General features: G+C 41.0%; 1 protein-coding gene and 1 long non-coding RNA gene across 3 annotated transcripts in view; one reads left to right on the top strand and one right to left on the bottom strand.

Annotated features, from left to right (window-relative positions):
- LOC116842226 (discoidin domain-containing receptor tyrosine kinase B-like) overlaps positions 1 to 16130 on the bottom strand; it is a 168294-nt gene that overhangs the window by 65943 nt on the left and 86221 nt on the right. The gene's annotated exons all lie outside the window — the stretch shown is intronic.
- LOC116842231 overlaps positions 1 to 16130 on the top strand; it is a 139655-nt gene that overhangs the window by 119117 nt on the left and 4408 nt on the right. For both annotated transcript variants that reach the window (XR_004377697.1, XR_004377696.1), the window contains exons 4-7: positions 10373 to 10518; positions 10586 to 10983; positions 12435 to 12710; positions 15009 to 15259. This is a non-coding gene — a long non-coding RNA (uncharacterized LOC116842231). The remainder of the gene's footprint in view (positions 1 to 10372; positions 10519 to 10585; positions 10984 to 12434; positions 12711 to 15008; positions 15260 to 16130) is intronic.

Below are 16130 nucleotides of genomic sequence, written 5' to 3'. Positions count from 1 at the left end.
AGAGAGAGTGAGAGAGAGAGAGAGAGAGAGAGAGAGAGAGAGAGAGAGAGAGAGAGAGAGTAAGAAAAGGGGAGGCTGAGAGGGAGGCTGGGTGTTAGAACTGGGCGCTGGAAAGGATGACGAGTAGAGAAGGTAGACGGGATAAGGTAGGAAGGCACGTCGCGGCGCCTGCACGCCAGTGGAAGCCCGATTGTTCTCCGCAACCGACTGTGTCTCATTACTTCGAATTGGCTAGCCGTAGACAATGCCAGCGGGTAATACGATTATCCGGAAGATGGTTTTCAGCGGCCACCCCTTCGTTTCCAGCGTCCCCCTTCGCTCTCTCCTCCTCCCCCGCCGGCTCGACCGCCGTAGCCTCCCCCATCCGTCCTTTTACATTCTCTTACGTTCTTCCGAGCCCCCGTTCGTATAAACCCTTTTTCCAGGGCATGTTGAGGGAATCGGGACCGCGAGAGCATGCGAGACTGGAAAAGGGAGGGCGGAAGTGACGCTGATGCTGAAGACAATGGACCAAGACGCGCGCTCGCGGCATCTCCGCGCTTCTTATCTCCACGTGGAAATAAGAATCGAAGATTAACCTCGGATCGCCGATGTCGATAGCAATAGATAGTCCGTTATCGCACGGAGAAAAGAAATTTGCTAGTATTAATGTGAGGCAAGGAATGAACCGAGGCGTTGATGGGAATTGAATTTCTAATTCTTGAAAACAAATTTGGGTCACAAGGACCAGAAATTCTGTGTTCTTCGACTAAGAGACGTTGGTTCGTTGATTGAAGTCAAACTTTGCGTTAATGCAACCAAAAATGCGGCCAAGCTTATCTCCATTTTGCGGCACTCGAAATCTTAAATTATTTTTAGGTAAAATTGTAGCTATTTATGCGTGGATTAAGGATTAAGGATTAAATATCTATCCATCAGTAGCTATAATTTTATCAAAAATTAATTTAAGATTTCGAATGCCACAAAGTCTGGCTGTCTTTTTTTGCATGCCAAAATGGAGTTATTTTAACTCCTTTGCTTGTTCCTTCACTTGCGATCTATTCTGACATTTTCAGTTATTTTCTTTTACAGAAGGAAACTGAAGTAATAAGGATTGCAAATATTTTTTCAATCAAATTGTTCTCGAAGTGTACATTGAAAGAATTATTTTGTGTTCGGAACTAAAATATTTGGTATGTGCGATTTGCTTGGCATTACATGCTTTTTATTCGTATCAAGTACACATATTATTGAGAAAACAAAACACATTTGAATTGTTTGGTTGCAAATACCAAACGTTTGCTTGATTCCATTTTAACCAGATCATAGTTTGTAGTGTGCTAAATTTTCATTTTAACAACAAAATTCTTTTCTTAGAGCAAGTCAAAGTGACTAACATTAACAATCTAAAGTTAACCGTGAGTTGCGATTGCAACGATAGTTTTCAAATGGAGAGCATCCGCTAGAAAGTTTTTTCTCCGATGATGAGCACGACGGATAGTCTAACGTATTCCGCTGAATTCTCTTCGCGAAGGCTGCACCCCCGACGACGATGACGACGACGACGTGTTCGAGCGAACGTTTTACCGGGCTCCGACTTACACCGATGATGCCGCGGCGAGCTCCGACTCCATTTTCGGCTCGTGTTCCGCTTGTCTGGTATTCAGGGGGGTGATTCGGTGCGACGATCGAACTACCCTACACTCGGCTCGGGGCTCTCGGTTAGCTGGGAAAGTCCGAAATGTATTCGGGGCCACGAATTGGATAAATATTTGTATATTGGGAGATTTTCGCTCTCTTTTTTGCTTAATCTTTAAATTTTCTTAGTGTGTTCATAATTATTTAACTGTTTTTGTCTGATTGTTTAAATGTTTTTAAATTTTGATTTTATTTTTTGATCCTTTTAGAGAATATGCTTTAAAATTGAAATGTTTCCTTTTCTGTATCCTTTTTGTCTTTTCCCTTCCTTCTCTCTCTTTTTATTTCTTCCTGTCTCTCTTTTGTCCAAGTAAATCGTGTTTTCGATACTTTTGACTCGGTCACGTTCTTACTTTCTGGTTGCTCACGATTACGTCGCGTTACTAACCGCGACTTTTCGCGAACGCGACCGTAACTTGTCCTGGTGGGCATCTTCATCGGGGAACAATATATAAGCGGTATCTTTTGACGCATGAAACGCGAATTACCTTAACACATTGAACATATTTACTCTCGTCTTCCTCTTCTTTTCGCGTATGACGCGGGGCGGAAGGATAAAAAGATGTTTAATATTTCAGCGGATGTCAAAGACGAACTCGGTCAAATCTCCTTCGCTTTAAAGCGCATGATTTCATCCCATTCTCTTCCCCTCTTTCTTTCTCTACCTTTGCCCTTCTCCCTTGTTCCTTGCTTTTTGCTTTCTTCTTTATTTGCAAGCATGCCACTGTAACTCGGCTTTCATCGTGTCGCTCATTTGAATTCCCTTTTCCGAGTTGCTTCGCTGAGAGAAAGAGCCGCCGAGCATATTGGACAAAGACCGGACGTGAAAGACGCGGAGGGCGGCAGAAGGACGCGTGGACGGTCAGGCGAACGGACGGAAGATTGGTTGAAAAGACAATGAGCCGCTAGAAGCGTGACGTTTTCTTTCATGCGCGCGACAGAAGCAGGGAATGCTAAAAGTCGAGAGTTGACCTATGACGCGACTTCGAGTCGCGCGAAACGTCATCGTTCGCGAACGAAATTCGTCCGTTGCCGATGGGACAGAACCATGAAACTATAGACAATGCATTCTCATTCGGAGGGCTGAAGTTAGCATCAATGAAAGAGAGGACTATAAAGAATAAGGTGTTTTCTTTGTCTAATTGTCTAGTTAGTGGAGGTCTATTCTTCTTAGTTGAAATGGGTTGCACTTTTCGTCTTTAGAATAAAATAAGAATGTAACCCAGTGTCGAAGAGAAGATGAAGATATGGTGAACGTCAATTTACGTGCAACAACTTTATCAGTCGATTTGTAAAGATTGTTTTATGAGTGGACCTTAGCGTATCTGTCCTTTACTCTTGCTTTCAGCCGCCTCCCAATGCTTAAAAAAATATTTTGTTAGTTCAGTTAGAATTCTATATATAGCAGTTAAAATTTATCGTTGTATCTCCTAGAAAATTATCTGTAGTACGCAGAATTTTGCAGCAGCAGCATTCTAACAATATTGGCAGGCAAATTTAAGCGGGTGTGAGGATTACGCATTCGTTTGTCTCTCGTCGTTTTTGTCTTTGTTGTCTACCAGTCAGTTTTGATAAGAAGTAACTTTTTTGCTAAATTTCACAAATAGTTCAAATAGAAATTCTATCTCTATCACATATAGTGACTGAACACAAAACATATGCGATATCGCGGCGTTTACTAGTCATTTGTGTCATTTTGACTAATTTCTCATACCTCGATAATTTTCGTTATGTGTCGAGACCATTTTTTTGAATGAAGAATGCGCAGTCTATTTCTGCACAAGTCTCGGGATAAAATGGATATTCCTTCTGCGCGCGACGCACAAACGAACGTTATAACAGGCTCTTACGACCCCTTCGCGAATACATTGAACGTTTTCCTCTCCGTCTTGCGCGGTACGGGGCGAAGCCGCAAGTAGATTTCCATAGCTGAATAATTTTCGAGACTCTAAGCTTCTCGTTAAATCCGCATTGGGATTTTAAATGTAGCGTTATGGATTCCCTTTCCGCGCATCGACTTGGACGTGAAGTGTGTTGATTTAGGGGTGAAACGCGAACGGGGGATGGTCGCGCGCGAGCAAAGATGCCGGCGACTAAAGAGACAATGAGCCGTGGCCAAGTCGAGTGGGTTTTACTTTATTTCCCGGACGGATAAGACGGAAGATATATATTAACCAGGGCGACGCGCGCGCGCGCGCGACTTAGTAGACTCGGACAAGGCGGCGTTTCCATCTCTCGCTGTGGGTTTTCATTCTCGGGGAAAACTGCTCTGCATTTCAAATCCGGGAAAAGCCGGGCTGCTTCTTGTCGCAGATGGTCGATCCAGTTGAACGAAAAGGCGGGAGAAAAGAGGATGAGCGGGCCCTCGGACAAACGGAAGCCGAGGGAACGCTCTTACATTGACTTGGCTATATCGTGACGGCATATTTTCGTAGCTCTCTTTCTCTCTCTCCCTCTCTATCCACTCACTCGAGCTCGATCGTTGTTATGCGATCGCCAATTCTATTGTAAATGTACAACACGCTCTGCGTCTGCGTGCGTTTACGGATGTACGTGGTCTGTGCGTGAAATGAAATTTGCGATTTTACGAAAAACTTCCGACGAGGAAAACACTGAAGTGCAAAGCACCACGATTATTAACGCGCAATTTTTCTGTTATGAAATCACTCTCTCACAGAAATAAATATTGTAGTAAAGATTACCGCAAAATATTCGCAATCTTGGACCATGCACTGAGAAAAAAATGCTTGAAAATTTATTTGTCGCGCATATAAAATTTATTTCTGTGAATAAATTTTCCTATATCTCACAAATCAATTTTTACGTATTTTTTAGCGAAATTTCTGTATATTTGTTTAAACATGTAATGCACGTGTTTGACTTTTTACTTCAGAATTATTGTTGTAATTACGTGTTTTTCGTATCGTGTATCTTTAGGGGTAGATCGTCAAATTGATTACTTCTATAGTAATTTGTAACAAACATTTTTTACAAATGTTTTACAAAGAACAATGTAAAAAGAAATATAATTTTAACATAATTTTTACTACAACATTTTCCTCGTGCGCATAATGATTGAACTTATCTTAAATGAGATATTTAGACATGAATTCAAAGCTGTATGGGAGTTTTCATTTAAATCGCAATTACAGATATAATATCACAGATTAATGTCACTTATATCTTATAATTCGACTGAAAAACTTGGATCTAATTAAAAATTAAAACTTGGATCTGAATTAAAATCTGGGTATCTAACGTAAAACAAATCTCAGGTGACAACTATTAATACGCGCTTCAACACTCAGTACTATATTATATATTATTAAATATTAATCGCAAAATAAACTTCATTTTAAGAAAGGACAATTATTACAAAAAAGAAAAGAATTTTATTCTATTAAAAGAGAAGAGAAAATTTTCTCTTTGATCTTTGGAAGACTTCGAAAGTGGAATAAAAGTCATGAAATATTAATCTTTACAAGTAATTTAGTATTACCCAAAGGAGAAATACAGAAACTAAAAATAGAGCTTAACGGTATTAGGAGAGCGAATGTGACGAAAATTGTCCATTAATAAGTTCTCTGGCGCTGTCACCGAGTTTTGTCTATCACTCCACTTCCCTGTAATCAATGTGAAAAGAGCTGTTTTATCTTCTATATTTATTCCGCGAACTGCAGACGCGGTTGCAAAGATCTCACGGAAATAGCAACATATGTATGTGTGCTGCGCGCGCGAGCTACTTACGCCGGAATACATTATTCTTAGCCGAGATAAAAGCGGCCCGCGAGATATAAAATTCAATTATGATGCTCGACTCTTTGAACTCCTTCCGCGCAGTCGATTTCGCCGGTGACATCGACGTTACGCGCGAAAAATAGAACGGGAGAATTAACCGACGACAACACGATTCCGGATTTAGTCGGGAATGCTTGGAACTCGTCTGCATTTCAAATTGAAAGACCGGGCGGAAGAATCGCCTAGTGGAAAATGGGAAAAAGGTCGGACGAAGGCGATATCGGGCTAAACGGGATGACGTGGGGAAAGAAGTGCGCGCGCGGGCGGCCGCGCGAGGAAGAATAGAAATTTTACTCGGCGCATCAAAGTCATCGCCGAGGTGTAGCGAATTTGATCTATCGGCGGTGACGTGGCTGCGCTACCCGAGAGAAATTGGACTTTAATCGGAATCGAAAGAAAGGCGCGGAAGGAGTACGAAGAAAATCGTAATATTACCTCATTATCCCGCCTTAATCTACGATCTTTCTTTTTTTCTTTCTCTCTCTCTTTCTCTCTTTTTCTTTCTCTTTCTGTAATTACGGCGCGTTATCTCTCTCGGATTATTCGACGGTCCGATCGACCTTTGATCCGGCTTGCACGTAAAATGACGGACAAGTGCGAAAAAGAGAGACGTTAAATATTAAAGCATAATTTTTCTTCGTCGTAATGATCATGCACGGTCGAGCTAATTAAATATCGATATTTAATGATCGCGAATGGCAAAGGTAATTGTCTCGCGGAACGAATTTCTCAGAAATTCGTCCCAACAGGTGCGCTCCATTCTTGCATTTCAATTGAAATGTTATCTAACCTCGCGCGCGCAATTAGAAGATGATTCACCGCCAGAAAGTTAAGGTATTTTGCAATTATAAAGTTGATATTCTCAACATAAATTTCGCGAAGTCAGGACCTTATTTTCAATTTTTACTTCTAAAGTGCATTCGGAGGATTTTAATGAAAAATTACTATGATACTAAAGATCGATACGCGGAGATTGTGCAAGGAGGAAATCAGAATTACCGAGTTTTCAAAGTGCAGCCGTAAAAGTTCATAATTTATAGTGATACTCCGTGTACGAAAACGAAAGAAACACGATACTCCAACGCAAATAGGTTGGGTAGAAGGAGCTGACCTCGGCAAGCGTGCATCGCCAATAAATGACTCCTGCATGTGTGGGTGTATACTGCAGACAATCTCCATGAAAAGTTTGCTAAACGAAAGAAAATTAATTCATAACGTCTTTTTTTCCACGTATCACTGAAGCTCTCTTCGCATTTTTTATTAATCAGATATTAACACATTGTGCGAATCCCCGGTGTACAACATGTTTGCGCATTTCAGGTAATTTCAACTTAACTCTTCGTTGGCACACTTTTTGCCGCTTAGTTTGGCACACTGGGGCTTTGTAAGGTTTAGTAACTTTTCTGATACGCCCTTATTTAAATATTTATGAGTATGCTTATCTTAACTAGTCGCGAGCATTACGTTTAATTTAGATATAGGAGAGGATAGATTTTTACATAGAAAAGTGTAATAAAATTTTGCATGCCTCGAGAAAGGAATTTTATACTTTATTTACTATATTTGTTACTACTTTGTTTACTATATTTATATACTATATTTGTGCAATAATTTAAGATTTAACGGCTGTGTGATCTTAATTTTTCAATTTGACGCATCAGTACCAAACTAGAGTTAAGATAAAACTCGTTTTAGATACTTTGACCTAATTTTAGACTTGACGCGGTTCCACAGAAAATCTCTAAAAAGAGACGGTTTTTATAATACGTCAGGCGTTCTTTATAATATATCAATATGATGCATTTGAACGTATACAAATTTCAGTCACAAATTCCGTACAAATATTATTCGACTATCCCTCTCTCTCTCTTTTTCTGTTATGCGACTAAACCCTTCGAATACAGTATTGTCACGAGACACAGCCACGCCTGGAGGATAAAATTCCCGCAATTTCCGCGGCCCGGATATAAACGCATCGCGCGAGATTCGATATCGGCGTGGTGTAGGCGAAAGCGAGAGGCCGCTTCGCAGTCTTGGTTTACGCGTCGGCGATATATTCATTGCGATTGATTTTCTCGCGAGTTAGACAAATTGTCGCTGAGTGCTATACGTCTATATGGATAGACCATGTAAGTAATGCGAACGATGCCGAAATCATTACCAAGTCAAATATTGAACTTGGCTAATTTGTTATCGGCGAGAAAGTAGAACGACGTGTAGAAATCTCCCTTGCCGGCGAATTTGCCCCAGTTACCGAAGTTATAACGTTGTTAAACGCGCTCCCGTCCTCCTGCCATCCCCTCGTCCCCGCGCCGCTCGACTTATGAGGGCTGGCCCGTGCCGAAGAAAATGTATAGATCATTCCCGAACGGATTCTCGTGCATGAAAATAGGCGTTCGGAATAATAAAGGGCTTTTTTCCTCCCGTCGCCGGGCCGGAGCGCGCCCGGGAGCCAAAGTTTAGGCGATCACGCTTGAGGCATTGCAGTCGAATATTAAATCGGATCTCAGACGACGATCTGAAGTGGTTCGCGGGGGGAAAATTTGTAAATCGTCGCCAGCCTCATGACGCGCGCGCCTTCTCGATTCATCTTTGCCGTATTTGTTCCTCGCGTCGCACGAATTGCTTCTTGAATTTCCTGGAGCGCGGAAGCTCACTCAAAACCGATGAAAAATGGCGGTATTTTCACTCGTAGCAACAGTGAAAATATCACTGCTCGAAATCGCGCGAGTAAATGTTTCACTCGAGCTTTGGGCGGATTCCGACTTCATACGAGCGAACGTTTCAATCGATTAAAGTGAATGTGTTCCTGCGAGAGTATATCATATTCACTCATCGATTTCGAGTGAAAATGCCTAGATGGATAGGTGCATGTAAATTTGGCAACAACTTTACCGATCGATCTGTAAAGGTTGCGTCCTTTACGAGTAGTTATAAAGGAAAAAAGTTTAATTATATTAACCATGAAGTGCAGTTGTAATAAACGAAACAACGTATTTTAGTTGAGGAAAATGGAATTTCTGATTCTTGGAAGCAAATTATAAGAACCAGCAATTACGCGTCTTTCTCAACATTGAGAGAAAAAAATTGTTTGATCTACTAACTAAAATTATAGTTTGTTTTTGGTCACAAAATATTAATTATAATATAATATCATTAAATAATATTTGTTATAATATATAATATAATATTTGTTATAATTACAATATAATTAAATAATATTTGTTTGTTTTTCAATTATTATTTTCAATCATTATTTTCAATCATGTTTCTTGGATATTTTAACACAAAAATGGTAGTAGTGACATGCATATAAGATTATTGTCACTAATATTATAGTAGAATTTAATAAAAATATAGTTTTTCCTTAATCTCTCTATAATTTATGATAATTGCTTCTCTATATGATGTGATAATTACGAATACCAAATACATTTTTCTTAGTGAACTAAAGTGTGTTCATTCATTGAAATAAAAAACTTTGCGTTAATATAACTAAACTTTTTTCTGCAGCACTTATATTTATCACAAAGGGAATGACGAAATACGAAAAATATGGTGAAAATTTGATGAAAATATGGTGAAAATTTTTTAAACACCATATCATGTGAAATGTAATGTGAAAATTTGAGGGTTTTTTCAAATCTATCGCTACAACACAACATAACGAAAAAATTTGCAATAACTTACGTTATTGTATGATTTAAATTTGATGATTAATTCAACACACAATATATTTCATAATTGAGCATTTGCTTCGTAATGAAGCATATGTCGCTTTATAAATGCAGTTAAAAGAAATTACAAACTATGATGATGATCATGAAAGTCCATCTAGGTATTCACTTGACGATTCAGACGAGTGGAGAGAATTTACTTCGTATGAGTAAAAGCTCACTCGAATTCGAGTCACTCCGCTTTCCCGAGCGAATTGTCACCTCGACCGGCTTGGAGAGCACGCTCGGCGCGAAATTATTTGGCGATTTCGCGATCGCCTGCGTGGAGAATCGTGTTGGGAAGCAGCGACCGAAATATTTCCTTCAGCGGGAAATCTCATCGGACACTTCCGCGGAGAAGAACTCGAGGGATTCCGAATCGATCCAAGTCGGTCTTGCGCGTTATTAGCAGCCATTGAAGAGTTATCTCCCGTAATATCGAGTAAATCGCGACGTTAGTTTTACAACGTAATTTCAGGCGTCGGTGTTTCTCCCAGTTTATTTTCTTCCCGTCGGTTCGCTCGCTTACTTGCTGGCTGGCTGGCTGGCTGGCTTGCGCATTGGCACGCTAACGCGAGCATCTCCCGAGTAATAAAACGCGCGTGTAGTACACCAGCTCGACCGTGCAATACACCTATATACAACACTCAACACAGTTGCACACACATACACTCTCTCACCGGCAACGACGTAGAACAGAACGAGATGATTTGCTCGCGGACAATAGAGGCCTTTGTGCATCTTTAGCAGTCATTCAGAGCGCGCCGGGACACCTTCTGGAGAATCTTGACTGCGACGACGACGACGTCGACGTTGACGACGAGGACGACAGTCGGCGAACCGCTGACGAAAAGGACAGAAGGGTCAAGGCGCGCGGAGGCCCTCGAGATGGTCTCGAGATGGCGGCCGAGCACGCCCGGCCGGTGTTCCGGCACTTATCGTTGTGTAACTGTTTGCCCAACCACGAAGACAGACCATTTACCATAACGAGGGAAACGCCAGCAGAACCTGGTGCTGATGAAAGCTCGCAACAATGGTCGTCCTCTCTCCTTCTCTTCCGCCGTCCTCCTGCGGCTCTTCGTCTCTCCATCTCTCTTAGCTGGCGAGACCTTCCGCGCAACCCTTTCCTTCATATCTGCTTACAACCCTCTGCAGTCTCCGACGTTTACTTCGTTTTCTAGGATCCAGTTTGTCATTAACTCTCATCTCGGACGGAGAGAAAAAAGAGGGAGCCCCTTTGGACAACGTTAGAGCTCAGTGAACGCCGATGAATCGTCGTCGTCGTCTTTCACGGTCGGCCGAGAGTCGTCGTCGCGTCTCCTTGAGCGTGAGTAATCGCGGGCTGCGGTACTTCTTTTCTTTTTTCTTAGCTACAGTGGATTGCTCTACGATAGGAACGACACGATCGTTCGAACAGATCCGAGGAGGAGGTGGGGAAGAGGGGGAGGAGGAAGAGGAGGACGCGTCCTTAAATCCCGAGCGGGGTCGCGTTCGCGCCGACGGCGTTCTACGTGCTAGGCGCGACCTCCGCTCGTTTCCTCCGCTTCTACGACCTTTCGTCCATTAAGTCGTCTCTCGAGGAAGTCGTTACTGCGAGGAAGGTGTAAGAGTAATGGCGCTGACCTTTTGTAAAATATGACGCAGCCGTACGTGTGACGGTGACGGGAGCGTGCGCTTGCGTTCGCCGCGATCTGAGGTCCTCGTTGCAAGCGCGTTGTTCCATTGAGATGTTTAATAGCAATCGAGAAGTTTGCATATGGTGGAAGAAGGGTCAAATAGCTCAGGAATATAGGTAACGACATATATTTTATTAATAAAATTATTAATACTAAAAGTATTACTAAAAATTACTATAATACTAAAAATAAATACTAAAAATACTAATATATTGTACTAATACAAAATATGTATATATGTATAAAAATAATGGACAAAATAAGAGCCATATTGTAGGTCTAACACATATATTTACAGTATAGTGTACAAGCAGGTGTAGATTAATTAATTTCCGATATTTAACCCTTCTGCTACTAACAGGACATATGTTTTACGCCAATATTATTCAATAACCTTATTCAATTGAGTAAACGCTTTTTTGACATTCAAAACACTTTAGCTATCACTTTACTTATTACTCCGTTGGGACAAATATATCCTCCCAAAAACACCAGTGGGACATCAACGTTCTGGTTCTATCCTTTTGGCGTCAATTAATTTTTATGCTAAAACTACATTATATATTAACATATTTAATGAAGTAAAAGTAAAAGATAATTGTACTTTTAAAAAACAAAATTAGTAGCGAAAGTATTAAAGTATCAATTAATTTGCACCAGAGTGTGTTTATATACACTATGTTGTAAATATATGCAAATCAGAGTTGCAATTTGGCTCTTATTATTCGTTGTTTCTATATATTTTTGAATTTTAATCAAAAAGTCGTAGAATGATTCACGTCGTGCTAATATCTTCTTTATAAAAAATACGAGAGCAAGTCCGGTTATATGCTTAGAAGATCGTGTCTCTTTCGTTTTCATACTTGGAGTATTACTAAAAATTATGAGCACTTTTACGCGGCTATACTTTCAGTATTAAACCAGCTGGTATATTATCTTTACGATAAGGCACTTTGATCCTCTTCAAGCACGTAGATCGCTTGAAATCGCAGGTGGAATTACGTAAGTTCAGTATGTAACATCGCATACACGTGGAAACAAATATCATTATGGCATGTCATAGCGATATTCTTAGAGTTCGCTTCTTAATCTTGAAATATACAAAAGCTCTTATATCATTTTATATCTAACTCATTTCTTCATTATGAACTCTGAGATTATTGTAACACATTTTAATTCCAATATGAATAATGCACTCACTTCTAACATGTGAAATTAAAGAATGAAATTGATGTAATTTTAGTCGAGTTCAAAACTGATCATCACGTGTATGAATATTTCATATGTACAGACAAAGTTTCACACATTCAGACGTGACTATATTACTATTGCCGAATTACAAAACTGTCAAGACATATCTCCACGTGTTGCTGTTACTAAGCCATCTTATTTCATGTATCTTCTGAGTTATTACAATTGACATCAGTTGTAAACAAAATCAATTAAACCACATTCAAATCGCTATCATTACTATATATATTAATTACTTTGAATTGTTATATTTCAAGGCGCGAGTAGTTGAAAAAATAATCCCTTATTCTTTTCTTTTTCGTGCGATAAATTGCAGGAATGGCTCGCGAAAACGAGGAGCGTTCGAGCGGCCGACGAGTGGAGGAAAGTCATTTAAGGTTCCCCGTCGAATGCGAGATCCTTACATAAACTCGCGTGTTGCGTGTGGCAAAAGCACGACGTTATTTTAGGCACGTGCATCATCATAGATCGTATTACAACGGAAACGGAGATGGAGACACGGGCTCCTCCATTGCGGGCTTCGCGGAAACATCAATAATCTCGGTGAACTTCTGAAGCGGTTTGGACGATCTTGTGGAAACCATGGCATTATGTATGTATTTACACACACATATATACACGTCAACAGTCGACTGACGAAAAAAGAGTTTCGTCGAGGAAAGTTCCACATCGCGAAAAAGACACTTCCCGCTCCAACACCTCGAATCAATATGGTCCGCTTCGATCCAAATAATTGAAGCGCGTTCCGGCTCTTATTACGCGAATACGCTCCCAGAAAGCACTGCGCGAATCAAACTTTCTTATTGTTTCCATTGTATGTTCGCAAACCGATCTGCTTTCGCCTGAGTGTTCTCGTCTGAGCAGAGATTTCGATTTTATTCTGTAGATAGTTTTGACGCCTCATACAAAACCAGTGAAAGTTTACTTGAAGCGACAATGAAAGTATTGTCAGTTATTTGTATTATGTACCCGGAGCTCTACAGAGATGAATGTTTAACTCGAACTTAAAGTGTGTTCTTAATGCGTATGAATGAGTGCTTTCAATCAATTAGAAGGAATTTCTTTTCTTTTATCTGCTTTCTATTTGACGTTGCAACTGATCTTTCAAATGTAGTTAATTAAGTTTTCTATTCTCTTAATTCCTTGGAGTGAGATCTCATTCAAAACGACATTTACTTGAAACGATAGCAAAAGTACTGTCATTCGAAATTACAGGGATTTAACGGGAAATTAGAGTGGACTCTTAATTCGCATGAATAAATGCTTCAATGAATTGAAGACGGGATTTTTTATCTTCACTGGCCTTGCAAGTGGATCTTTCCAATGCAATTACTTAGATTTCCTATTCTCCAAATTTCTTGGAGTGAGATCTCAATCAAAACGAGTGAAAATTCACTCAAAGCAATAGGTGAAGGTACTGCTACTCGGGACCATAAGAGAATCACACTCAACTTCAATGAATTTCTGAATTAGAATTTGGATTCTTAATTCAAAAGGAATGAATCTTTCACTGCATAGGAATAAAGTTGTTCCTGCGACTGATTAGTTCATCAGACTTACTCTTCAATTTCGAGTAGAAATACTCATTGGACGATTCAGAGAGTGAAGAATTCGCACTCAATACAACTTGAATTCGAGTGACTCGACTGAACACTCCACTCTCCGAACGGAATTTCACTGGAAGAAATTTCGCGAACACGATCAATTAAACACCCGAGATACGGCGTGCTTCCGTGGTCCTTGATTACTCAGCGTGCCATGAAATCGCGATCGCGAAACGCGCGATAAGACGTAAAAATTCACCGCGCCCCAGTACAGACCAGGTCACCGTCGTGCTCGCGCGCACCCCCCGTTTGCACATAGAAAAATACTCCAAATATTCGAGGCGCACGCGAGGAGGCGACGCGCGAGCGGGCGGCCAATCGATAGAAGCCGCTTTCTGACCAATTTGTCGAGCTACAAGGCGGCCCTCGGTGTGTACGGCTCGGCTGTAATGAGGGGTTGTTTTCCGAAGGCGGCGCGCCTTTTAGCGCAAAATCGCTTCGCCACTCCGCGCCGCCCCGGCGGCAGAGGTAAAGGCGGAATCGCGCGGGGGAAGGCGGGGGCGCGGGAAGGCCAGAACGAGGAGCCCTCCGCGGGATGCAATTTATCCTGTCGCATTAGATTCAAAATAATTGATCCCCCGGGCGGATGGAGAATAGCGAGTCATTACCGCGGAGTGATAGCACCCTCATCGCGATCGCGCGCGCCGTAGGAAAATAAAAACTCGGAAATCACCTGCTCCCGATGAAAAATTTGACAGGCGGCCGAGAGCGGCGAGGCGCCAAGGAGATAAAAAGGAAGAGAGAGAGGCAAAGGGAGAGAGATCTGCAAGGGGTAAGGAGACACTAGTTCCGACGGGCTCCCCGCGGCTGAAACGCTCTGGAATTCGCCTCGGGAACGCGTCGTTTGACTTCTGCCGCGCGGCTGACTGGGGCGTCTCCTTGTTGTTATTGACTGTCGTAGCGTGAAAATTGCGCGCGTTCTACGTGTTACTGTTCTACGTGTTACTTCTGGCCCGGCGAATATCGACGTGCCGGTGATCGATAGCTTCCCCTTCTCCCCTCTTTGTAATTAATGTTCGCAGCAATATTAAGTTACACGGATATATAAGGTAGGCACTCGCGGAAATCGAAATCGATGGCGTGTTCTGTGCGCGAGGAGTTGATAAAAATAGTCATTCTGCCGGGGAACAGATCTGTACAGATCTTCGCGTTTTATTAGCTACGCAAATTAATTCGGTGAAGAATTTTTTTTTTAAGAAATTGAGTCTTATTTACAAGAAGATAATAAACATGTCAATGTTTCCAGATATCCGCCATCATTTTCTAATACATTCCTCCATTTGTAGGATAACTGACGAATGCTCCCTCGAAAGAAGAACGGCGGTTTTGAGTCGACGAATCGCCAATGCATTTTCGGACCTCTTCCATACTTTTAAAGTGTGTATCAGCGAGGCAGTGTTGGAGATCGGAATAGATGGTAATCCGAAGAGACTAGAGAGATCCGCTGAATAAGCCGCATAAGGGAGAATTTGCCAGTCCAACGAATAAAAAGTACTCTTCGTCCTTTTTGTGACGTATGGCTAAACATTTTTCATTGGTAAGACAAAAATCATTACTCCGGAATTTGTGGTGCCACTGTTTACAAGTTTTGTGCGTTACAACACCTTTCCCCAAAATTGAACATATCATATTTCGACAACATTTCTCCCCAATTGGAAGGTAAAAAGAATGCAATATTTTAATATACTGCTTATTGGATGTTATCAGCTTCGCTAAGCTATATATTTTAAATCTTAAGGTTGGCATACTTAAAAACTCACTAAACAACGGGAAGATATTTAAATCTAAAGCGGAGTTATGATTGATTAAAAGTAAAAGTGTCGAATTAATTTACGCATCTAGTGTTCGCTACGCCGTGAGCGTAGCTTGGCAGATGAGAGTATACTTGTTGGATTTTCGCGGTGACTTGATCCTTTTTCGCGTAAACGTCTCCATGACTCATGGAAATACGAAAGTTACGCAATTATAACACGAAAAAAAAGAGATAAGTTGATTCACGGACAGTCAACCGCATTTTGGCTGAAGCAGCCAGAATGTTTGATTATGACAACTGACCTTAATTGTCTAACCAACTGAACTTAGTTGTTATAATCAAACATTCTGGCTGCTTCAGTTGAAATGTGGTTGGCTGTCCGTAAATTAACTAACCCTTTTTTTTTCGTGAAGTTTACTGGAATCGCTCGCGCGCGAATACTTCCGCGAGTTGGTCACAGACGTGATTTAACCCTTTTGTTAAACCCTTTCACAAGTCAAATTAGTGCACATTCTTTCCAAGCATCGATTTATGAGAAAATATGTGGAAGCTATTTTATAAAAAATTGCGTTTTACGAGAGTATATAGAACTATCTCGAAATTATTTCGCAAGGATGTATAAAACTATCTTCCATCTCAATTTTGATGAACTTTT

The sequence above is a fragment of the Odontomachus brunneus genome, unplaced genomic scaffold, assembly GCF_010583005.1.
Source record: "Odontomachus brunneus isolate Ranch 3 - 2012 unplaced genomic scaffold, Obru_v1 Obru_scaffold_023, whole genome shotgun sequence".
Classification (NCBI taxonomy): Eukaryota; Metazoa; Arthropoda; class Insecta; order Hymenoptera; family Formicidae; genus Odontomachus; species Odontomachus brunneus.
This window is presented reverse-complemented; position numbering and strand designations above follow the sequence as displayed.